General features: G+C 35.0%; 1 pseudogene; it reads right to left on the reverse strand.

Moving 5' to 3' along the window:
• Positions 1 to 10,201: 10,201 nt before the first annotated feature.
• Positions 10,202 to 25,925, reverse strand: part of LOC133320610 (uncharacterized) — a 53,343-nt pseudogene continuing 37,619 nt past the window's right edge.

Here is a 25,925-nt window from a genome sequence, read left to right on the forward strand (position 1 = left end):
GTTGGTCATGATTTGGTATATTTTTATTTTTAGGCGCGAAGATCATATATGATGTCTTTTTGGTATTAATAGTTAATAAATACCTCAAGTCTATCCTACGACGATCCCTATATACACTACGGGGTTCTGAAACCTTCGCACAAATCGGTAGATTTAAAATTCTCTCTTTATATAAAAGAAATGTATGTAATGTATGATTAATTACATACCCACATACATACCCACATGATCACACAGTTTTTAGTCATTGACACAGCCACATCGTCGGATAGTATTATTAATGAAGCACACAGTTACATTTTCCATAACCATGACATTAGAAAATCATAAAGTCTTGGTCGTTGACAGACTCTTACGCATCGGTGATATCTGTTGTTATTTTAATAAAACATAAGTGGATTTAATATGGTTACTATGAAAACCGACATAAAACCTTTTTTTTTTTTTTGGGGAGAAATCCTCTTACAGACTGCTCACTGCCCTGGCTCGTGAGTGAGTTTTGTGTGGGGGTCGCCCAGCGCCTGATGGTATTGGCACTGGGAATACCCACTAAAACTCCCCGGCTTCCCTTCCTGCCCGTATTTAGGGTGATTTGGGACCTGCTGTAGCAATTCACCAATTCACCCCCGGGCCGCCCGGCTACTGTGCCGGACTACTGCTCCGATGGGGGACTACCCTGGAAAGGCGAGATAATCCCCAAACGTGGTGACCAGGTGCAATGCCTGCGTCAGTGCCATTTGACGCAGGCTGGTCCAACTTCCAGGTCGTCAAAGAAAGGCGTTTACGGGTTACGGTAGATATAGAGCGAGAACGAAGAGCTCTCGCTACGAAATGTAATATGTTGGCCCGCAGGTTTTCTCGATGTAGTAAGAAAGTTAAAATAACGCTTTTCAAAGCCTACTGTCAAACTTTCTACACGGGAGGCTTGTGGGTTAACTATACGCAGAAAGCTATGGACACATTAAGGGTTCAATATAATAACGGGTTTAGGGTGCTGTTGGGCTTGCCGCGGTTCTGTTCGGCGTCAACTATGTTTGCACAAGAGCGTACAGATGATTTTTTTGCTATTGTAAGAAAAAAGACCTCATCTCTTCTAACAAGACTGCGGTCAAGCACCAATAGTATACTAAAAGTACTCACAAGCAAATTTGGGGGCATGGATGGGGGCAGATTTAGTTCGTCAACACGCCTCTCCTGACAAGGCAGCGTCCTCGCGGCTACCCTGCTCAGCTGTAGTTTGTTCTTCGTAGGAATCGGATTCACAGCTCTCAAAGAATGCTGCGCAAGCGTCGGGAGTCCACTCACCATTCCAAGGTACTACGTACTCGGCAGCCGCTTGTGTTACCTTGCCATAAGAGTTTGAGAGTAAGGTAAGCTCATAGCGGTTGTTTGCTAGCGCTTTGGTGACGCGGTATGGACCCCTCATGCCACTGTCCAACTTTCCTGCTCTGTGAGATTGTTTTATAACATAAACTAAATCATTAACCTTATATCTCCTAGGCGTATTGCGGTATTTATTTACGTAGGCGTCCTGAAGTTCTCGATTTTTATTCAAATTTGTTTCAGCCGTTTGTCTTCTTAATTCACGCCATGCTTCGCGATTAGGCGTGGATCCCTCTATCGTTACATCCTTAATAAGGGAATTGATTAACGGTGTAGTCGCCTCCGTGCCAATGAGTAAGTTTAATGCTGAATACGAAGTAGAGGCTTGTTTAGTTATATTCAAAGTTAATTGAACCTTCCATAGAACTTGTGACCAATGTGCAGACTTCAGTTTTATTTCTACTCTAATCATATTTAATACGGTGCGGCAGTACCTCTCAACCTGGCCATTAGACTGGCGCATTTCGGGAGTAGTTAAGTGCATCTCAATGCCATATTCTATTAGAAAGGTATTAAAATCCGCGCTGTCGAACATTCGACCCCTATCACAAACGAGTAACCGTGGTGTACCGAAGATACCTATTGCGTTAGTTATAATTCGTTTTAAGTCGGATGAATCTTGTTTACGCATTGGGAACATTAAACAAAATTTGGTAAAAGCGTCTATTAAAATTAAAACGTAATTATAACCGTCGGATTCCGGCAGCGGTCCTAAAGAATCGACATGTATCGTGTCAAATGGGATTGAAGGTTTTTCCCACGATGTAATTGGCTGGAGTCGCGCACGTGGTACCTTTTTATATGTTAAACAATTTACACAATGTAAAATATACTATTTAGTAAAACTATGCAATCCGGGGAACCAAAAATGCGTCAAAATTAAATTTACTGTCTTTTCATAACTAAGATGCTGGTGTTCGTCGTGAAAAACACGTAGTAGGCTAAGCCTGTAAGCTTTGGGTACATAATATAAAAGTCGCGACTGCTCACCTTTGACATCATATTTGTAATACAACATGTCATTTTTCTTTTTGTATCGGGTATCGTCCAATTGACCATCATTAAGCTTTTCTAATAAGACTGCTATCTCGTTGTCAGCGGATTGTGCAATTTGCGCCCACGTTTTAGGTTTAACCGGAGTACATAGATTAACAGGATTCCTACTGAGGTAGTCAGCATCAGACATCATTGTACCCTTTCTATATTCTAAAGTGAAGTCATAATCTTGAAGATATATCCACCATCTGGCTACTCTGGGTTGTAAGTCCTTTTTGTTTTGCGTTAACTTAAGTGCATTGCAATCGGTAACTATTTTAAAATGCTTACCAATCAAGTATTGTCGGAATTGCTGTAGTGCTCTTACTACTGCAAGGGTTTCCAGCTCATAAGAGTGGTTCTTTGGTTCTGCTCCTACTGCGACTCTGCTGTAATAAGCAATGACGCGTTTACACATCTCGAGATCCACCTGTAGTAGAACCGCTCCATAGCCTTGAGAACTAGCGTCTGTATGAAGTTCAGTTTCTAACTGCGGATCGAAAATTTTTAAAATCGGTTCACTCGTTAAAATTTTAATTATTTCCTGCCTTGCTTTTTCTTGTTGAATTCCCCAATTAAATTTAGTATTCTTGCGAGTTAGTGCAGCAATGCAGGCTGTTTTATAAGAGTAACCACATATATATCGACGGAAATAGCCCGCTAAGCCTAAAAATTGTCTAAGCTGTTTGACGTTCTGTGGCTGTGGTGATTGAACCAACGCTTTTATTTTATTCTCGCTTGGCCTTACCTGACCATTGCCAATGATTCTACCAAGATATTCAACTTCTGGAGTTAAAAATGTATACTTTCGAATATTCACCGAAAAGCCAGCATCGGTGAGCGTCTTTAGAACGGAATCGAGTAATTTTAAACCTTCATTGATGTCATAATGCTTCAAAATTACGTCATCAATGTACACCAGTACCAATCCGGACTCTATGTATGTTTTTAGGGTTTCCGTCATTATACGTTGATATACAACTGGCGCATTCGCCAAGCCATACGGCATTTTCAGGTATTCGTAGTGGCCTTCCGGCGTCACAAAGGCTGTCTTCTCTATAGATTTCTTATGGAGTTTTATTTGATGGAATCCGGTTGTCATATCGCAGACAGTGAACAACTTGCCGTCTCCAAGTCGGTCTACGTGATCGTTGATCAGCGGGAGTGGAAACCGTTCCTTAATCGTCAACTTGTTCAACGCTCTGTAGTCAACCACCATCCGATCCGATCCATCTTTCTTTTTAACTAATAACACCGGACTAGCATAATCCGAATGAGATTTTTGAATAATTTTTTTGTCTAATAGATCTTTAATAATATTTCGAACTCGTAATTTTTCGTTATATGACATTTTATATGGTCGGTAACAAACAGGTATGTCACTGTTTAATCGTATGTGCATTCCCCCGGTCTTAACTGTCGTTGTCGCTGTTCCACTTAAAAGATATTGTTTGTATTTATTAATAACGTTAAGTAACAAAATTTTATCATTTTCACGCAGTGACGTGTTAACAGAATGAATATCCAAATCTACCTTACAATCGAATATAATATTAATCGGTATGTCAGTGGATCGAATAATTCTTTGTGAATTCGAAGTGCGAAAGTATGAGACTCCATCTCTGTTTAACACATCGGTGCCTATAATTACCGGAGTATTCAAAAACGTACTCGGTACAATATAAAAATCAACCTCCAATGTTATATCGCGGAATTCTATGTGTAGGGTAATAAAGGTAGTGGATTTTATTTCCGCGCCACCAAAACCACGTAACAGTTGGATGCAGGGATGTAGTTTGCCTGAAAAATGTTAAACTAAATCGGAGCTTATCAACAAGATATATGAGTCAGTGTCTATCAATACATCTGTCGGGATGCCACTTAGTACCGCCGTAGTAACGTCACGATTTTTAATATCAGCTACGACTTCTCGGCAAAAATTTACGTTACCCGAGTTCGATCGTTCTTTAGCAAAACAGTTTGATTCATTATGACCGATTTTCTTACAAAAATCACAAACTACGGATTTTAATTGAAATGAATTTGTCCTTGAGGGTTGAGACAAGTGTTGTTGTTTAGTTTTATTAAAGTCAGTTTTAGCCCTTTTATTACGGCATAATGCACTCACGTGTCCCCTTCTATTACACTCATAGCATCTAATAACATTTGAGGACCGCTTTTTAACATTGTTATTTCGTTGAAACGGTTTTTTAAACGGGTTATCTGATTTTATATAAACCGATAAAAAATCTACTAGCTTAGATGGTTGTAATTTCGAATTAATGGCTGTGGCACGAATTTGGGGATCCTTAATTCCACGCAACACTATTGCAACTAGTAATTCATCACTTAAACCTCTCACTTTCTTTAACTGCAATAGTGCCCTTAGTGAGTACTCCGCATAAGTTGGATAATCATCACTATTAGTACACATGACTTCAAATAAAATATAAGCTACGTCTATATGTTTCGGGCATAACGATATTAGTTCTTCCTTGAAATTTAACCAGGATCTATCGCTGCTGGGCCATTCAGAGAGTAAAACATGGGCATCACCCTTAGGACAGTTGGCTTCACGCGCTAAATATTCTACGTCGTCCCACTTATAACGTAAACGAGCCTGTTCCATTTCGTCACACCACGATAACACGTCATGCACATTAGGGTCAAAATTAGAGACATAGTACTGGGTTGGTCTCACCGTGGTTAAGGAGGTTATCGCTTCTAAAAACTTCTCAGCAACCTCTGTGGCCGCCGTGGAACCCGGAGACAGTAGTGGTCTCTCGGTAGGTGCGGGTACCTCGCGCAAATCGCGCCGCACGTCCCCCGTCTCAAAGCTCGTCTCCAGTGTTGAAGCACGCAGCGACATTGGCCCGTGCTCCACAGATGTCAATTGTTGCTCCAATGCCGTCAGACGATTCAGAATTGTTTCCAACTGTTGGCTTATAACGTTTGACTGAGGAGGGCTTTCAGCCCTACGCCGTTGTTGTCCTCCATTCGGTTTTGCCGACATATTTATTCTTTTAAGTGGGTGTGTATTTTTTTTTTTTATCGGCCAGGAGGGTAGATTACGCCTTCGAATCCCACTTCTGATTTTAACGAACTAATAATTCTTTTAACAAAATAATTGTTTTATCACTTTATATCACTTTAAATATTGATTTAGTAATTTAACACTTTTTCACTTATACCATTTTACAAAGTTTCGTTGCACCTCTTGATCCAACTGATGACAACTGATGTAATGAGGTCTCGTCACTTTGCAGCCATTATTATAGTCTCGATTGTCTATGGTGGGAGAAATCGGTGGCGGGGGATGGGGGTAGATTTAGTTCGTCAACAATATATTAATTTTAATATTTACGTATATATTTATAATTATGTGTATATTTATGTATATATCTATGTATGTATAATATCAAAATTTTCTATTAAAATACCTTTTTTTTGTATACTTATCTATGTATAAATTTCTATATTTTTATTTCCTTCCCTCTTTTTATTGTACCTATGCACACCACCTTTTTTTATGTAGTTTCCTTTATGAAAAGGGTTTCTCGTAGAGGTCTCTTTTAACAGATAAGTTATCCTTCGTGCATCACATTTCTTTTATAATTAATTATGTAACTATTTCTTCTCTTGGTATATAAATATATAAATAAATAAATATTAAATGCTGTGAGTATAATAAATGGGGACACATGAGTGCATCATGCAGTAATAAACGGCTTAAACCTGACATTAATAAAATTAAGTCACGAAACTTGCCTCAACCCTCAAGGACAAATTCGTTTCAATTTAAATCCGTAGCTTGTCATTTCTGTAAAAAAGTCGGTCATAGTGAACCGAACTGTTTTGCTTAAGGACGATCGAACTCGGGTAACGTAAATTTTTGTCGAGAAGTCGTAACTGACATTAATAATCGTGACGTAATTACGGCGGTACTAGGTGGCATCCCGACAGATGTATTAATGGATATCGGTTCATACATCTCGTTAATTAGCTCTGATTTAGCTAAGCATTTTTCATGCAAACTACATGCGTGCATTCCACTGTTGCGTGATTTTGAATAATATTTTGAATACTCAGTTTTTGAATACTCCGGTAGTTATAGGCACCGATGTATTAAGCAGAGACGGAGTGTCTTACATTCGCATTGCAAATTCACAACGAATCATTCGGTCCATTAAATTACCGAATAATATCATATCCGATTGTACGGTAGATTTGGATCTTCATTCTATTAACACGTCACCGTCATAAAATTAGGTTTTATGTCGGTTGTCATAGTAACCATATTAAATCCACTTATGTTTTATTAAAATAACAACAGATATCACCGATGCGTAAGAGTCTGTCAACGACCAAGACTTTATGATTTTCTAATGTCATGGTTATGGAAAATGTAACTGTGTGCTTCATTAATAATACTATCCGACTATGTGGCTGTGTCAATGACTAAAAACTGTGTGATCATGTGGGTATGTATGTGGGTATGTAATTAATCATACATTACATAAATTTCTTTTATATAAAGAGAGAATTTTAAATCTACCGATTTGTGCGAAGGTTTCAGAACCCCGTAGTGTACATAGGGATCGTCGTAGGATAGACTTGAGATATGATACAATATGAACACGCATACCTGACCGACATTAATTAATTAGAAATTTTGTACATATATATTTGCTTATTGAAGTGGTAATTGGATTTAAAACAATTTTGTTACTATAGATAAAAGTCAATATTGTCTGAAAAATGAATTGTGAAATTAACCTGTTGGTACGATAGTGAACCGCCAAGTCAAGCAAAAATAAAAAAGCGGCATGGCCGTATTACACTTTTCTCAAATTATTTCGGGCCATTTTCGACCTATAAGTACATTTCGCATTAAACTTGACGCCTATGTTTCTGGTAAGCAAGAAAAAAGTAGCTCAAGCATTACAACTAGACAAAGTTCTTAGTTTTGTTAAATTTTTTCATTCACTGGCTGACCCATCATCAAAACTGTAAGGCGCTTCTAGTTTATATAGAAGCTTCAAAATTTTGAATACAATTTGTGTTTAGTGAATAACTCAGGGAAAAACTAAACTATTTTAAATTTTCTGTCCACTTTTCAAGGTAATCTATAAATATACACGTGTAGCTCGAATCATAAGTCAGAGAGTGGGCTCTCAGAAAATTCGTTGATAGCACGAGTGTTAGAGAAGTAGATCATACTGGAAAAAAAGAAGAAAAGGAGGTTTTCCACAAAAATAAATGAGATGCCATCGATAACAAAAGTTAAAAAAAAAACAAGTCCCGCAACACTGTTCTTTCATTGTAAAATTTTGGATGATGTACGTAATACCAAGTCGGTTGATCTTTTCGGTCCCCTCTTAAAGGGCCTTCTGTCTTAAGTTATAACGTTATTAACTATCTAACCATATCTCATAGTGACCACATTAAAATTAAAAATATTTTATGTTTAAATAAATAGATTGACTTGGCATTAGCATGAAAACGCAATGCCATGAAAAACCAAATTTTTTATCAGCAAACCAAGTCTCGCAACTCAGCCAACTCGCAATTCCCGAGCGCATTAAGCAATCTTGATTACTAAAAAATGTAGTGCTTGTGAGTTACATCGTGTGTATTGATATGAATTATATTTGTCATAAAAAAATTGTAGGTAATTATTAATTATTATCAAATTACAACTAACTTAAATGCGATTAAACAAAAAATCATTCATAACTAATAAGAATTACTTCAGAGGTTCTACCTCAACTGACACATCTGTCGTCCATAAGTCTATGTATCTCTTTTCATGATTTCTTTCGGGTTAACCTATATCGGTATGATTTCAGTCATATTCTCATTTATATTTAACTCTGTTATGTCCCGTTTCCTTTCTAGTGATAAACTAGGGATTCGAAATTCTCTAGTTCATCTTAGGGATACGCTTCCAGTTGTGAGAAAATTATTGACGGACCTTAACATGCAACAAGCTCATAAGCTCCATGTCCATATCCATAATATACATTTTTTATCGTCAATGGATTGTTTTTTTTTTAAATAGAAGTTTTTCAAAAGCATACGATAATAATATGATATAATATGTGAAGTAGATTAACAACATTATTATACCTTTTCGTAACACAAACAACAATTTACTAGTTTCATTTTATTTAAACATTAAATTTCCATATTTAAATTAAGAAAATTTTTCAAATGTCTCGCTACATGATATAAATTAAAACATAATTAAACCAAAGATATGTTAAATAAAATGCTCTTCAATGGAGTATATAATACACTAGGTAAAACACAATGTTATTTCCATCAAGATTCATTTAATATAGGAAGTTTTCGACGTAGCGAAAACTTTAGAATATTTTCTAAAAACATTATCAAATTATGTAGAAAATATTCTTTCTAAATATCGAAAAAATCCACAGACTTAAAAAACATTAATAGGCAATAAATATATTGTAACTTAACATTCAGGGATATGTTACATAGGCATTTTTAATTTGTAAATTCTAAGATATGAGGGCACATTCTTAAAAATTATCGTTATGTTTAGGGATATGGTATTCGTTAAGGTATTCGTCAAACAACAAAAGTATATAATGAAACGTTTGTCTGGTAAAATTAAATATTATTATTATCCAATAGCCAGTTATAATTTGTAACAAAAAATAAGAGGAGCTGTATTGACTAAGAGGCGAGTTGGCGGCGGGCGAGGTGTGGAGTGGTGTGATGTATCGAGGAGGGGAGAGGTGTGGTGAGGAGAGGTGAGGAGAGGTGTGGTGAGGAGAGGAGAGGAGAGGGGAGGAGAGATTATATAAAGAGCCTTTTTGGATGTAATTGGGCATTACTTTGTGAAGTTGGAAATAAACAAGTGATTTACCAAGAAGTCTTCATTAACTAAGTTAAAAGTACTATATGAGAATGTATGTATGTATATATGGTTTGTAACCCAATATTTATGTAGAATGCCTATTTCAAAAATTTATTTATCTAACGAATTGATTGTTTTTTAAGATTTCATTATATTTTTATGTTACAATGAAATATATTTTTTTATCAAAAAAGGGGAAATATACTCTTCCTAGCAATTTTGTAACAATCTCTTCATGGATTGTACTTAACTCTTAAGAATTCCTGGTCTTTTTTTAAATTCTAGTGTACAAGACCTTTTAAACCTTTTATTGCATAGCTTCTATCGCGGGCCTTGAGCGCGGAGACCGAATTCAGAAATTCCGTAGCGAAAATTTCTAACTCCTAACATCGAACGTCGTTTCAGTTTGGCAATCTTCGGCACGGTGTATGTGTGCGTGCGACTACACTATGAGGGCTAACTAGCTGCTAACTGCTCACGACTGATTCTATCTCTTTCACACACAACGCTAGGTGCTTTTTGTCTTCGTCCACGAGTAAGTTCAAGCCCGCAACTAGTTAGACCTTATCGTGTATGTATATGTACATATATGTCGAAGAGCCATGTCCAAGTTGATTATTAGGAGCTGTGACGTCAGCGATGTTATCGTCACATAACACTATTTCCACCTATCAGGTTATCCATTTTCACCAATAAAGCACTCTCACTTACTCACACCACTTTATTTTCAACTTTAACTAACACTTAGTAATTTCTCCTGGATAGCTCTCACACCACTGTGTCCTCGCCACAGATGTCTCCGAATATAAATGGTTTTCGTGGAGTCATTACATTTACTCTTAATTTTAAATAATAACTTACAAAGATTATTCGTAGTAATTCAAATAAACAGTAATCATTACAAAAGTTTTCGTAATCAATTATTAAACCAACTAAACTTTATATTGCCATTTAAAATTTAAAGAAATCATAATTGAATAACATTGATTACAAAATGGTTACTGTTTAAGTTTGTGTTTTACTAAAACTCACAAAATAACTTATCTTTACATATTACAAATCACGATACGAATTGCCATTTACTTTCCTTCAATACAAATAGTACGACGATCTATCAAACAAATAATTTTGTTAAAGTTATTACTAACGCCTTGACATTGTTTATGTCACATCTACCCTCTAAAGTGAAATACATATGAAACAACTATACATATGAAACAACTACCCTTTATAATGTTTTTTTAAATGTCGTTGCGCCGACACGGCCATTCTGCGGCCTGGTGCGTGCCCTGCACCAGTTTTACTTTGTTGTGATATATCAACGTATCAACATACGCTGTATTAAAGAGATCACTTGGATTCTCTGAACATGTGTTTGTGTTTTTTTTTTTTTTTTTTTTTTTTTTTAATGCAAAATGCTCCACGCATCTTTGCTTACTTTTATTGAAGTGGGTTTGTTGCTGTGGTCTGGGCGGTCTTGTACGCCGTGGTCCACAGGGGCTCTAAGGGATTGAGGTAGGTCGATGCTGTGGTCTGGGCGGTCTCGTACGCCGTGGTCCACAGAGGATATTGATTTTATGATGTTGCTGTGGTCTGGGCGGTCTCGTACGCCGTGGTCCACAGGGGCTCTAAGGGATTGAGGTAGGTCGATGCTGTGGTCTGGGCGGTCTCGTACGCCGTGGTCCACAGAGGATATTGATTTTATGATGTTGCTGTGGTCTGGGACTTTTGTCCGTGGTCCACAGAGGATATTGATTTTATGATGTTGCTGTGGTCTGGGCGGTCTCGTACGCCGTGGTCCACAGGGGCTCTAAGGGATTGAGGTAGGTCGATGCTGTGGTCTGGGCGGTCTCGTACGCCGTGGTCCACAGAGGATATTGATTTTATGATGTTGCTGTGGTCTGGGCGGTCTTGTACGCCGTGGTCCACAGGGGCTCTAAGGGATTGAGGTAGGTCGATGCTGTGGTCTGGGACTTTTGTCCGTGGTCCACAGAGGATATTGATTTTATGATGTTGCTGTGGTCTGGGCGGTCTCGTACGCCGTGGTCCACAGGGGCTCTAAGGGATTGAGGTAGGTCGATGCTGTGGTCTAGGACTTTTGTCCGTGGTCCACAGAGGCTCTAAAAGATTTGAAGAAAGGTAATATTTTAGTACAGGTTCTAAAATTTTTTTTTTTTTTTTTTTTTTATTGACCTCATGTCAAGTTCCTCAACTTGAGAGATCTTTTGATAAAGACAATTGTCAATAAATTGATACTTTACTAAGCAATGAATGTTGGACCAAGTTTATTGATCGTTCATTGGATTCAACTTCTAAATTTTCAGAAGCTTCAACATTTAATGGACTGTCGTAATGTGGAGGATCATCAATCTGATCCGCCGACACGGTTCCTGCTGCTGCTGGATTTGGTGCTGGACGTAATTGATCATGAGCTAACTTACGCGGCCGGTCTCTACCGGTTACACGTTTTAGCATGTAACCATCATGTTCCAATATTTTGTATATTTCGTATGGTTCAGTATTTTTCAGATCCAAAGAAGTTTGTTTACAAGGATTAGTTTTGATTAGTGCATAGTCAACTCTTTTAAATGAACGTAGCTTACCCTTACTTTTTTCAAAACTCTGTTTATCATATTCCGCCGAAGCCAACATTTTCTGTTGCACATATTCCTCCAATACATCAAAATTTATAAATTCATTCTCAAAATCAATTAACCTTAATAGTTCCGATGGCACACAAAGCTGCCGACGAGTGAGAAGAGTTAGAGGTGCAACTCCAGTAACTCTATGAGGCGTGCAATTAAACGAGAGTTGCAATGCTTCAAGAGCAGTCTGCCAGTTTTCGGTAGTGTAATTTTTATAATAGTTAGGGCATTTTTTAAAGTGCTCATGATACTTTCAAGCTGTCCTTTAGCTCGGCTTATTCCTGGTGCGATTGAATGTATGTTGCTCCCAAAGCGGTTACAATAAACTTTGAATTCACCCAGAAACTCTCGACCTCCATCAACCATGATCTGAACTGGTGTTTCAAAAAGATGTACTAATCGTTTCAAGGCTGCAAGACTGATCCTTCACTACTCCTAGTTCCTAATTTCCAGGTAATGTCCATATGTACTACTTGAAATGCTGCCGTGGGTTTCTGGATTGGATGAAGTCGTACTTGTTGCTACCTGACGAGTTTTTGATGTTCTGCAAATTATAAAATTTTCAACAAATCTTCTGATTAAAGTACTCATTTTATCAAAAACATATGTCTTAATTTTTGAAGAGTTCTCTCCCATCCTGGGTGATGTAATGCGGTGTGAAATGAATTTATTAAATCTCGTCTGCCCGTGATCACGGTTGCTGAAAAGTAACCGAAACGTCGGGAGCCTGTAATTTTAACAAAAATAAAGCACGCGTATATCCGAAAAATATTAGTTTCATTTAAATGAATTTACTATACTCCCCTGAAATGATGATAGGAACGACAATGACTTCATGTTGGCCAAGCACAGAATCTGTTAAAATTTTCTTTAGGACACCTTCTCTTAGTGTATAGTTTGCGGCTGCGTGGTCGCTGCTCATGCTATCTTATTAAAGGACGAAGTAAATCATCGAGTCTTTGTTCTATTTGTAACCATTCCATGTCTTTGCCTATTATATTGACAGATATTTCATTAGATGGGTTTCTACATCTATGAATTCACGGAAGTAAATCCTTTTTATGTTTGGATGCTTTCAAAGCATTACAATTTTAAACTTTCGACCGTATAAATAGTGTCGAAAATGTTTTGTTGCCCGTACTACTGCCAGAGTCTCGAGCTCATAAGAGTGGTACCGGCTCTCCGCGTCAGTAGTTATTTTTTTTTGACTGATATATACTACTGGATGACGGCGCCCATTAACGATCTGAGCTAGAACTGCTCCGTATCCAATGCTACTATCATCTGTATACAGCTCTGTTGGTGCTGTTTCTTTCTCGAATAATTTTATGTTCAAGTAATTCCTTAATAATTGAACGAACTGTTTCCCTCCTTACAGGACTTAATCGATATGGTCTACGTTCTACATATCTATCGTTATCTTTTAAGCATATTTGTAGTACTTCGGTGATTTTCATATTTGTTGAGCAGAATTATTAATCTATTTATTAGATCTTGTTCAGTTAGGTCGCAATTTAAATTATTAAATTTATCACTCCTAGACATCACATGACGTATAGCAGGTTGGTGAAGAAAAATTGCACCATGCGAGTTTATTATCACACTAAAATTCGTGTTTTCAATCAAATTCATTCCACTTAAAACATCTGAACATATTTAACAGTCAGGTACAATATGAAACTGAATCTCTATTCGAAGATCATTTATAACGCATACTGTTGTTAATGTTGATAGCGACACTACTGTAAATCGTCTCAGACCTTTCAAATATCGTACTAAATTTGTTCGTTTTATAGTTCCTTGTAATGTAATCAATGTATTAGGGTGAGACCGTTTCACGTATCGTATCGGCGATGCCACAGAAATCAATTCGGGTATTGATGACGCTCTAACATTTAGTAATTCGATTCGCAGTCGTTCATCCCCTATACAACAATCACTGCCTTTCTTATACGTCGCCATAGAACCCACGCTTGTGACAAAAATTGCGTAATATCCTTAGTATTATCATAGTTATGTTCTTTAAAACGAACGATGTCCCGCGAGTATCCAGTCTCTGGTTCGATGTGAAAAAGTCGTAATCAAAACATCCCGCAATTCCGATCACGTTGTTGTAAATATTAACCAATTGTCAACCCATAACTTTGTGCGTCCTCTGAGTAGACTCCGGACCTTCATTCTGATTTCGTAATCAGTAAAGTTATAGGTTTCCATTGCAGTTGTAATATGTTGACACCATTCTCTGATTCCAACATTCATGTCCCGGTCATATGATGGCAGGTATCAGTAATTTTAATTTTGGCTTCTGGTTGACCAGGAATACGATCGACATACGCTTTATCACTTTTAGCATTTGTGAAAAAAAAATAATAATAATTCGGTATTTACCACTGCAACAGAGCCTCCAGTATTGTCAGATGGACGAGTAGAAGTAGGTTATCCCACTTCTGATGTCGAAGAGCCATGTCCAAGTTGATTATTAGGAGCTGTGACGTCAGCGATGTTATCGTCACATAACACTATTTCCACCTATCAGGTTATCCATTTTCACCAATAAAGCACTCTCACTTACTCACACCACTTTATTTTCAACTTTAACTAACACTTAGTAATTTCTCCTGGATAGCTCTCACACCACTGTGTCCTCGCCACAGATGTCTCCGAATATAAATGGTTTTCGTGGAGTCATTACATTTACTCTTAATTTTAAATAATAACTTACAAAGATTATTCGTAGTAATTCAAATAAACAGTAATCATTACAAAAGTTTTCGTAATCAATTATTAAACCAACTAAACTTTATATTGCCATTTAAAATTTAAAGAAATCATAATTGAATAACATTGATTACAAAATGGTTACTGTTTAAGTTTGTGTTTTACTAAAACTCACAAAATAACTTATCTTTACATATTACAAATCACGATACGAATTGCCATTTACTTTCCTTCAATACAAATAGTACGACGATCTATCAAACAAATAATTTTGTTAAAGTTATTACTAACGCCTTGACATTGTTTATGTCACATCTACCCTCTAAAGTGAAATACATATGAAACAACTATACATATGAAACAACTACCCTTTATAATGTTTTTTTAAATGTCGTTGCGCCGACATATATATATGGTGTTAAAATTATAAAAAAATAATTACGTGACATCACGTGTTATTAGACTTGCTGACGAGAAGCTTGTGATATAAATACAGTAGTGGCATCACACTAAAGAATACACATCCGAGCAATGAGCACTCGTCACTGACACGTATCATTATATTATTTTATTACGATTTTATTGAAATAGATAGCACAAGTGACGGCATCTCCAAATAAAAAAAGAACAAAGAAAAAAATACTGCATATATAAAATAAAAATATAATTATAATTGCATAAGTTGATAAAATGCTATGCAATAGCTTTACCGCGGCAGTCTCCGAGTGCCACACGTCTATTTTTAGTCAGTTTACGTCGGAAGGACATTTTAAATTATTTTACATTATCAAATTTTTTATAAATGTATATTATTTATTTGTTTGCTACGAAAGTGTGAGAAACAATACTTGATTTTTATAAATACCTGTTTTTCTATACAGTCAAATGTTCTTAACTGAGAATTAGTTAGTTGTGACTGGACTGTTAGAGATGACTTGTTGAGATGAGTATTTTGAAATCATGGCCATAAGCCAGGTTTCTGTAGGAAACTTTACATGGAATTATTTATATATATTTTTTTTATATATTATATGTATATATTACTCCTTCCTTACTTACTTCCATTGTATTTAACTTTTACTTACTTGTTTGTTTCCTCTTGTTCATTAGGATTTCTCAGCACTTTCAAATGCTAATGTCATTAAATTATAGTTTGTTTCTTTAAAACTATTTGTACGCTATTAAAATTCCTAAAACCTTAAATTACAAGAAGAAAAATGTTTAACTTTAAACACATCATTTTCTTTTATGAAGATTTTCAATATCTTACAATTATAATTCCGTGTAGAAGACTATAAGTTAAATCATTTTTCTTGTTCCGATTATTGAAAGAAAATGTAAAAAAAAAAGTTTTTTAATCTTCTTAGGAATACATTTTGTAACCACATATTATGTATACCTTAAAAGCCTCCTTTATTTATATTGAACATTAGCCACAGTGGGCCGTCCTAATAATTAAACCAGAATACTTAAATTTGATCTTCTAGTATGCAACGCTATCAAGAACGTGACTCCCATACTATGATACATTAATCTGTAGTGAGATCAATATACTTTTTTTTATTTTACATAAAAATCTCGTATCAAATCGTAGCACAGTACTCTGGAGCTTTATGAATACCTGGTACATTATATTATGAAATAAACCTGACTTGAGCTATGTTTTGTTTTGTTTTAAAAAGAACGAGAAAATTAATCCAAAACAATAATGATTAATTAAATGTATAAGAGACAGAAAAACAGAATTAAAAAAATATATTTTATTGTTATTCTAAATAAATAAATCAGAAAAATAATAATAATTTATTTATTAATTAATGTTCATCAAAGCGATAGATTTTTTCGGTTAGTTTCAGGCGAATCAGCAAAAAGGAGTTATTCCCAAATCTAGTAGTTAAGAAAGTGGAGACTCGAAATAGACTTCACAAACTAAAGGCATTTGTCTAAAAATAATATCGTTATTTCCCAGCTTTGCAAGTTAAAAAGATTTTTTTTTATTTCTCGTAGCTCCAACGCTACTCATATCACCTGACCAGGAGAACATAGATCTTTGCGGGTGATTTTACACTATAGATTGAAAAAAAACCGATATGGGACAGATGAGTTTTATTAAATTTATATATTTTTTTTTTGGGGTCGGGTTGAAAAATATTAAGTGATGAAATACATGTGTATTTCATCACTTTATTACATGATTGTAGATTAGGGTAGGTTAATTCGACGATCCCCCGGGGGCTGTCAACTTGTCGTGGTGGGGGGCTTGAGTGCTCCAGTGATCCCCAGGGCTTTACCGGCAGGTACTACCATACCGGACGGGTCTGGGGTGAGGGGATAGACTAAGAGTGACACAAGCGGTGTCTAAATACATAGTTTCACTGTTATATTTCTAAAAATGACAATTTTCCATACGAACATTCATCACCTGTTTTTACCCCAATTTTCGCTATAAAAAGTAGTCTATGTTCTTTCATTCCTAATAAAGTGTCTAAATACAAAGTTTCACTGTTATATCTTCAAAAATGACGATTTTCCATACGAACAGTCATCCCCTCTTTTTACCCATTCCCCCATTTTTTGCGATAAATACCAAATTTCATCAAAATCGGTTCACTGGTTTAGGCGTGAAAGCGTAACAGACAGACAGACAGAGTTACATTTATAATATAATAATAATAATAATAATAATAATAATAATAACAACAGCAATAATAATAATGATAAAATATTAGTATATAGTAAAATAGTATATAGTATAATAGTATATAGTATATAGTATGGATTTAATTTTTATTTTTATTTGTTAATCATACACGAAGTATGAAATATTTAATGAGTAAATAAGAGATGGTTTTTTATCTCTGCCTTTACTTTATAAAACTACCTGTCTATCTTTACTTTTATTTACTTTTTACTGGATAATGCACGTTCCTTTAAAAAATAAGTTTAAATTTAAAAACAAATTGTGAACCGTAGTTTCAAGTCACGTTTATTGCGTATTATGAAGTACCAGGTGTTCATAAAGCTACAGAATACTATTACACAATTTGCTACGGGGATGCTACGAAAACCCAGAGAATTGGTTCTACGATAAACATACAAATATGCATTTCAAAGGGTTAATAGTGCAGCCGTTGTGACAAACATGCATGCACGAACTAAGGCGAAACTATATTTTAGTGTCGGCTATCATGAAGAAAGGAATTCCCGTTTTCAAAATTAAATCAAACTAAGATATCTAAAATCAGAGAGCATAAAGGGCAATTGTATCAGGCTTACTGAAAACTAATGTAAAAAACAGTTTTTTTTCTTCTGAGATTTTCTTAGACATACATTTTGTAACAATGTATTTTGTCAATCTTAAAAGTCTGCCTTACATACATATCTTGAAAACTAAGAGCAGTGGGTAGTCGTATCAGTATTGTATACAAATCAGAATACTTAAGTCTGTTCTCCTAGTATGCAACGTTATCAAAATCGTGAGTCCCATATTATGTATTTATACGTAACTGTAGTCAGGTCAATAAAGTTTTACTTTTCACAGCAATCATGAAACATATTGTACAACTCCTTCAGACTTATGAAGTCCTGGTTCCCGCACTATGAAACAAACTTGACCAATTTTCGAAGTTCTGGTGATTCCTTTGTAGCAAGCAACCATGATCAATTGACAGACGAGATGAAAATGAAATCATATACATGTTTTCTAATCAAAAAATACATAAGAGTATATGTCGAAGTACGGTCCAGGCCGTGGTTTTTAAAAAGAGTGACGCCAGCATAACTGACGTCATCAATGACTTTATTCTTAATTGTAGACCAACATTGTTGTGTCTACACTTACACAGGTGGCTACGCAGGTGGTTATGCGGCTAACACCTGATTATTTCAACTACCGACAATTATTAGTTTTTTGAATAATAAGAACTACGCCGTTATATATGTTTTTTTTTCAGTAAATTTTAGTCAAAATTGATTAAGTGTATATTTCGAAGTAGAGAGACGAAGAAAGTGCCTGTACGAACTTAGTGCCTTATCATTTATAGAAAAAGAAATGCCCGCTTCGAAAGTAATTTTTTTTTACTGGTCTCGTACCGCAACTCATAACATCGTACCAGGGAAACATAAATCTATGAAGGTGATGTTTCACTATGAATTGAGAGTGAAATTTGTGCTATATGAACATATTGGGACGGACGTGTGTTTTAAATATTTCATATCAATATATATTGATATTTATTTGTTTGTGTGTGTTCGTGTGTCATGGCCTAATTTACATTAATAAGAGCTTATTTATTTATTTATTTTTTCCCGTTATTCTTATGAATATAATTTTGTTCTTGTGATATATAAGTTTCTTTTGCGTGTTCCTGAAATCTTGCATTATGGAAGTGAATTTTGCTTTCATAAAATAATTTGCATTATTTTCAAGTTCGTAGAGCAGTGGACGATCGTCGTTCAGTATTGCATACAAAACATGATTCCTGAATTAATGTTCATCTGTAATACAAGGTTATAAGGTCAGGGTATATAAAACTATCAAGGTGATCTTTCTCCGCTTTAATCTCATGCTTATGTTTGCCCGTTGTTTAATTTTTTTGGGTAATTTTAAGTGTTGCATTTTTTTTTTAGCAAAATGATTTTTCTTTAAAAACATAAAAAACAAAAGAAACTTTTAATAAGCTAACATAAGAAGCATATATATAATATGTATTTCATAACTTTATTACATGATTGTAGATTAGGGTAGGTTATTTAGACGATCGACCCCACAGAGGCACTCCTTTATCTTATACCTTGAAAGATTTCAAGTTTTGTAGAAAAAAAGGATAGGAGATCATAAATTCTTAAAATTAATTTAGAGTCATCTCAGAGTCTCAGAATTCCAAAGCACCGAGAGAATTTTTTCAGCTTTGTCTAAAAAAGCCTGATTATAAATATAAATTATAAATACGTACACATTTACATACATATATACTTATATATTAATATTATACATGACGGCGTATCAAGAAAATATCATATAACTACCTCATTTTAAGAAAATTATTTGATTATATTTCTTTTGTTTATATTTAAATGTGTTCGTTTATTTATGTGATATTTAGCTGATAAAAATCATGAACCTGAATTTAAAAAGAAAGAAGACGCTCAATTAATTTTTATCGACACATTTACAATATGTCGTTCAACCACCTTATTTTAAGAAAATTATTTGTTCCTCTGATTCTATTTATTTTAAGTCTATATTTAAGTGTATTCCTTTTTTTTATGTTTCTGTTTATTTTTAGTTGACAAATATTATAAATGTAATTTTAAAAAGAAACTCAATTTATTTTGCAAAGAGCCGACGCTAACGTCAGTTAGGTTGTCGAGTGGGGTTGCGAGTGGCGCCAACGTCGTAGCAGTCACCAAGGTATATAAATGGGAGCAGTCACATTGTAAGGGCAGTGTTCACTTGGACACGGTGTTGGACGCACACTCGCCAATCCACGTGGCTCAAATTCGTAATTGCTAATCTATAACAGTAAATTACTTTCGTGGTGTTAATCAAATAGTGACAAGTGAAATAAAGTTATTACAAAGTGTATTGAAGTTTTAGTCATTGGATTGCAATATGAGTGGTTCACAAGACCCTAATGGGCTCGGCGATCCGACATACCTAATATCTCTACAAAATATTTGAAGCGTAGTAGTACTCTTTTCCTTTAGTGACTTTACTAGTGCCCTTATTACTAAAATAAACGTGAGTACCTAATAATATCTTGCATTCACATTCATAGACGATTCACGACGAGCATTTTTTTTTTCTCAAGGTATTTTTTTTTTATTTTGTAAACCTTGATCAGAAAGGAATTTTATACAAAAATAACCAATCGGACCATACTGTCTACAAAAAGAATTAATCCAGAAAAATTTCAATGTAATTTTCAAACTGTCTGTTTAATGCAGAGATGATTCTCAATAAAAATAATTAATCAATCTAGAAAAGAAAAGTCGATGGATCTCCTTCACAAAGCTGATTTTGATTTATTGATTAATTTCATAACACTGCCGCAACTCACTAACTAACTCACTAACTTTTCATTCATATGTATTTATTACACATTAAACTTATGTTTGTGGGTCGGTCATTATTATGTTTCTGTGAGCTTGTGCTGACTGGCTTTATCGATTTTTCATCCTATTGCTTTTAAAATGTAGTGATTCACAGCGATACGCTAGTCACAATCAGCTGACTCTCACTGCTATGGAATGTCTGCCTCCATCTGCCCCTAGAAGATTGAGGTCATAATTAAAAGAAAAAAAAACAAATATTTACAATTATCTCTACTTGTACTATGTATCAGTCTAACATCGTATTTGTCATAAAACTTAATAAATACTCCATTGCATAGTAATTTCATAAAAAAAATAAATTCAAACAAGAAAATTCAAATTTTCGAGAAAAAGAAACAAAAAATTCAAAGAAAGTTTTCTGAACCATTGCCTCTCAATTTATGTTCTCCTGGTTGACAGTGTTATGAACAACGTGACTGTTACGTTCTGTTACCTAACTCGAAACATCTTACCAGGAGAACATAAAACTGTGTAGTTAGTTCTATAGTGTGCTTTTGCTACGAAATACTCGTGTCTTATGATTTCCTGGTTTCCCATCCGCTGAGATAAACGTGACTGACTGTGGCTTGTTTGTTTGTTTGCTTGCTTGTTTCGTTTGCACAACAAACTACGTGAAGTTTGTTACGTACGCGCTACATATTATAAAATAAATGAACATCGCCGGGGCAACATCGTTGTATGGATAAGATATCATGTAACAAGTAACGCCGCTGACTCCGCGGAACGAACACCAAGCCGTGTGAACCAGAAGATTCCTGATACCAAACAAGCTATGGAATGGGATTGCTATCCTAACATCGGGGCAATCATGTAGTCTTAGGTATAGGTTATAAGTTTTAATATGTAATTTTTATTATAATATACATATAAGTAAGTTTCGTAGTTTTCCTGGAACCTCCGGTTGCCACCTTATATAATTAGTTACTTCTTTATTTGGTGACTGGGGAGTTGGTTTAAAACGTTAAATAAACCGTTTACCACGAGACTTCACATTGGCTTCTTTCTATAAATAAAATGATCGTTTTAAATCTTTAAATACTTACTAAATAATTCTTTAAAAATTTTAAGGATATTTTCACTATAATATTGTTTAACAAAGTTTTCTAAGTAGATCTTAATCCAACAAATGACAACTAAAAGGATGTGCAGTCTTGTCAATTTGCAGCTATTATAAGTTTCGAATTACTTGTGGTATTAGAAATCGGTGGCGGGAAGAGGGGTTGTTTTATTTCAACAAAATTATATTCATTTATACGTTGAAGCAATCGCATGAAAAGCTTCTTAAAAGCGATATCACATGGCATAAAGGGCAATTGTACCAAGCGTGGTGGTTTCAGTGTGGTCATAATTTTATATTTCTTCACAACTGGAAAAATACATATGTGAATATACTTATATATATGTTCTCTTTGTTTTCGTAGTATTCTCGTACCACTCTCGTAGCATTGTGCCTTAAGATTATGAATACCTAGAACTTCATTTTATGAAATAAAGTTTGTTTCTTCGTAGTTTTTTTTTCTTATGAAACGAATAAAACAAAGAAAAAATATATATTTTTAAAATTTTAAAAACTATAAATATACTTTTATATATAACAAAACATGTATATGAATGATAAATAATAAAAATAAATCAAAAGGGTTATACGTAGAAAAAGTGAATTGTTTGAAATATACATACACAGATTACTTTCAACTAAAGCAGAAAGAAGCTTGTTTCAATAGTTATTCTGTCTGGTGACTCTGAGTTCCCACTGAATTTACTATCGGAACATAAACAGAACAAGGATATTCTATTATTTCTTTTATTTCGGTTTAAGGAGTTTGACAATGTGTAAATTTTAATGATATGAAGTGTACATTGAAGTTGTACGAGTACATATTCTTATGAATTCTTAGATTTCGAAGCGTCCTCGTATCAATTGATACCATAGTACTTTACCTTTATAAAACTACATGGTGCTCCTTACTAAAGGTAGTCTGTTAAAGTAATCGTAAAACAAGTCACGTTTCTACATCGCGGTATCAGTTAACACAGAATGTCTGGAGGTGTTTTAGTTCATATTGCACATAAATGTAATAAATAAATAATAATAAATATTATAATACTAAATATAAATATTACAATATATTGTAATACTAAATATTGTACTAAATTCCTAAATATTAAACAGTCTCAAAATACTAGCTATAGGTTGTATTCGCAAATTTTTGTAGATCTCCGAAATGGATCTGATAAACACGTCTTATTATGAACTAAACGTGAATATTGGCTTCGAGATTGCCATGACAGCGTCGTGACGCCACGAGAGCGACTTAATGCTTTTCCTAGTATAGACTCTATAATTACTTTATTGAGTAATTGGCCCCATGTTGTAAAGAAAAAAAAAAAAATTCAAATAATTTAATATATTAAAATTTTGATATGGTTTTGAAAGCGTTTTTGGTTTTTGGTTTCTGAAAGTCATTTCAAACAAGTTAATGATGTCAGTAGCAGAAAATTTTGTAATAAAATAATTTCAAAATAAAATCAACTATTTAATCATTTATATTTTGCATTGTATTTCGAGTCTTCAATCCAAATTCTTTCACTCAATTAATATTCACGGCTTAAAAACTACTCTTTCCAAATATAACTCAAAACTTGTCCGACGTTGATAAATTTGTTAATTTGTAATTTTTTTAATCATACATAAAGTATGAAAATATTTAACACCTAAATAGGATTCGGTTTTTATCTTTATAAAACCACCTGTCTTTCTTTATCCATATTTACTTTTTGCTGGATGATGCACGTTCCTTTTAAAACAAGTTAAAATTTAAAAACAAAATGTGAAACGTAGTTTCAAGTCACGTTTATTTCGTAATATGAAGTACCAGGTGTTCATAAAGCCACAGAATACTACGATACAATTTGCTACGAGGATACTACCAAAATAAGAGAAGTGGAATAAATATACAAATATGCATTTCAAAGGGATATGTGATTAGATTTAACATTTTTCTAAACTATAATCTCTTAATTTATGTTCTTCTTTCTAGACTAGAGACTATTACGTAACTCAAAACATCTTATCAGGAGAACATAAAACTGTGTAGTTCTTATAAATGCGCTTTTGCTACGAAATATGTGATGAAGACTTCTATTTCCCTGTTTCCCATCCAATGAGATAATCGCGACTGGCGTTATTCCTTCTTGTGGCAAACATGCATGCACGAACTAACGCGAAAATATATTTTAGTGTCGGCTATCATGAAGACAGGAATTCCCGTATTCAAAATTAAATCAAACCAAGATATCTAAAATCAGATTGCATAAAGGGCAATTGTGTCAAGCTTGGTGTCAGTTTGATCATCATTTTATGATTTTTTCCACTACTAAAGCTCTGAAAATACTTATATGTACATATGTTATACTTATCGTGTTTTCAAAGCTCTGTTTGTTTTGGTAGCATCCTCATAGCAGATCGTAGCATATTGCTTTAGCATATGCTGCTATTCATGAGAATACCTGGAACTTCATTTTATGAAATCCATGTGACCTCTACAAGTTCTTCGTGATGTTTTTTTATACTTTAAGTAAGAACTTGTAGAGGTCACATATATTTCATAATATGAAGTACCAGGTATTCTCATGAATAAAGAAAGAAAAGAAAAAGAAGTTTTTACTCCAAAAATAAATCAACAAAAAACCACTTTTACATAAAAAAAATATGTATGATAAAAAGAAAAAGAAATAAAAAAATAAAAATTAAAAGTGAATTGATCAAAATATACACATAACTTTCAACTAAACAGAAAGAAGACTGTTAGGATTGTAATTAAGTTTGGAGCTTCTGTTCATTTTGAATTTAATATAGGAACATAAAAAACAAGAGAATATTTTATTGTTTCTATTTTATTTGTTTATATGGGGTTTGAAAATGTGTAATTGTTAACGACGCTTATTTATTGCAACTTATTACGTATGCATGTGCATACCTATGTCTAATACACTGTTCTCAGTAAACTCGTCATAGATTGCACTTGACTATTATGAATTCCTGTCTCCTGTATGTGAAATACACGAGACTAATTTAGCCTAAAACATCGAGACAGACAAGTGAAGTTTCCTTACTGACTTACTGAAAGCTAATGTAAAAATTTTTTTTTTTTCAATCTTAAAAGTCTGCCTTACATACATATCTTGAAAACTAAGAGCAGTGGGTGGTCGTATCAGTATTGTATACAAATCAGAATACTTAAGTTTGTTCTCCTAGTATGCAACGCTATCAAACACGTGAGCCCCTACTATGTATTTATACGTAACTGTAGTAAGGTCAATAAAGTTTTACTTTTCACAGCAATCTTGAAAAATATTGTACTACTCCTTCAGACTTATGAAGTCATGGTTCCCGTACTATGAAACAAACGTGACCAATCTTCGAAGTTCTGGTTGGTTCCTTTGCAACCATGATCAATTGATAGACGAGATGAAAATGAAATCATTCATATACATGTTTTCTAATCAGAAAATAAATAATAAAATATTTAATTAATTAATATAATATAAATTGATTTAGATTATAATTAATCAATGTTTTTCAAATACACGTATGTCGGAGTAGGGTCCAGGCCGTGCGGCTGGCCGAGGTCGGTACTGATCTCGTGGTCAGCCGCATAGAGAGGTTGGGGCTTCGGGTCAGAATCGACAAGACCGAAGCCCTCCTCTTCCGCGGGACTGGGCGGAAAGGACCCTCGCCGGGTGCCACCCTTCTCATAGGAGGAGGGAGGGTCAGGGTGAGCCCGACCATGAAATATCTGGGGCTCACCCTTGACGGAGGGTGGACCTTCGTGCCCCATTTCAGGGAGTTGGGGCCGAAGGTCATGAGGACGGCAGGTGCGCTGGGGAAATTCCTCCCGAACCTCGGAGGACCCAGCGCAGCTTGCAGGCGGCTATACTCTGGGGTCTGTCGGAGTATAGCCACGTACGGTGCTCCCGTTTGGGCTGATCGACCGATGAGCCGCGGGGTCAAGGCCTTACTGCGCTCGGCGCAAAGGGCACCCGCGGTGAGGGTGATTAGGGGGTACAGTACGGTCTCCTGGGCCGCAGCGACGGCTCTTGCTGGCGATCCGCCCTGGGATCTTGTGGCGTCGGTTCTC

This window comes from Danaus plexippus, unplaced genomic scaffold, assembly GCF_018135715.1.
Source record: "Danaus plexippus unplaced genomic scaffold, MEX_DaPlex mxdp_39, whole genome shotgun sequence".
In the NCBI taxonomy this organism is placed as follows: domain Eukaryota; kingdom Metazoa; phylum Arthropoda; class Insecta; order Lepidoptera; family Nymphalidae; genus Danaus; species Danaus plexippus.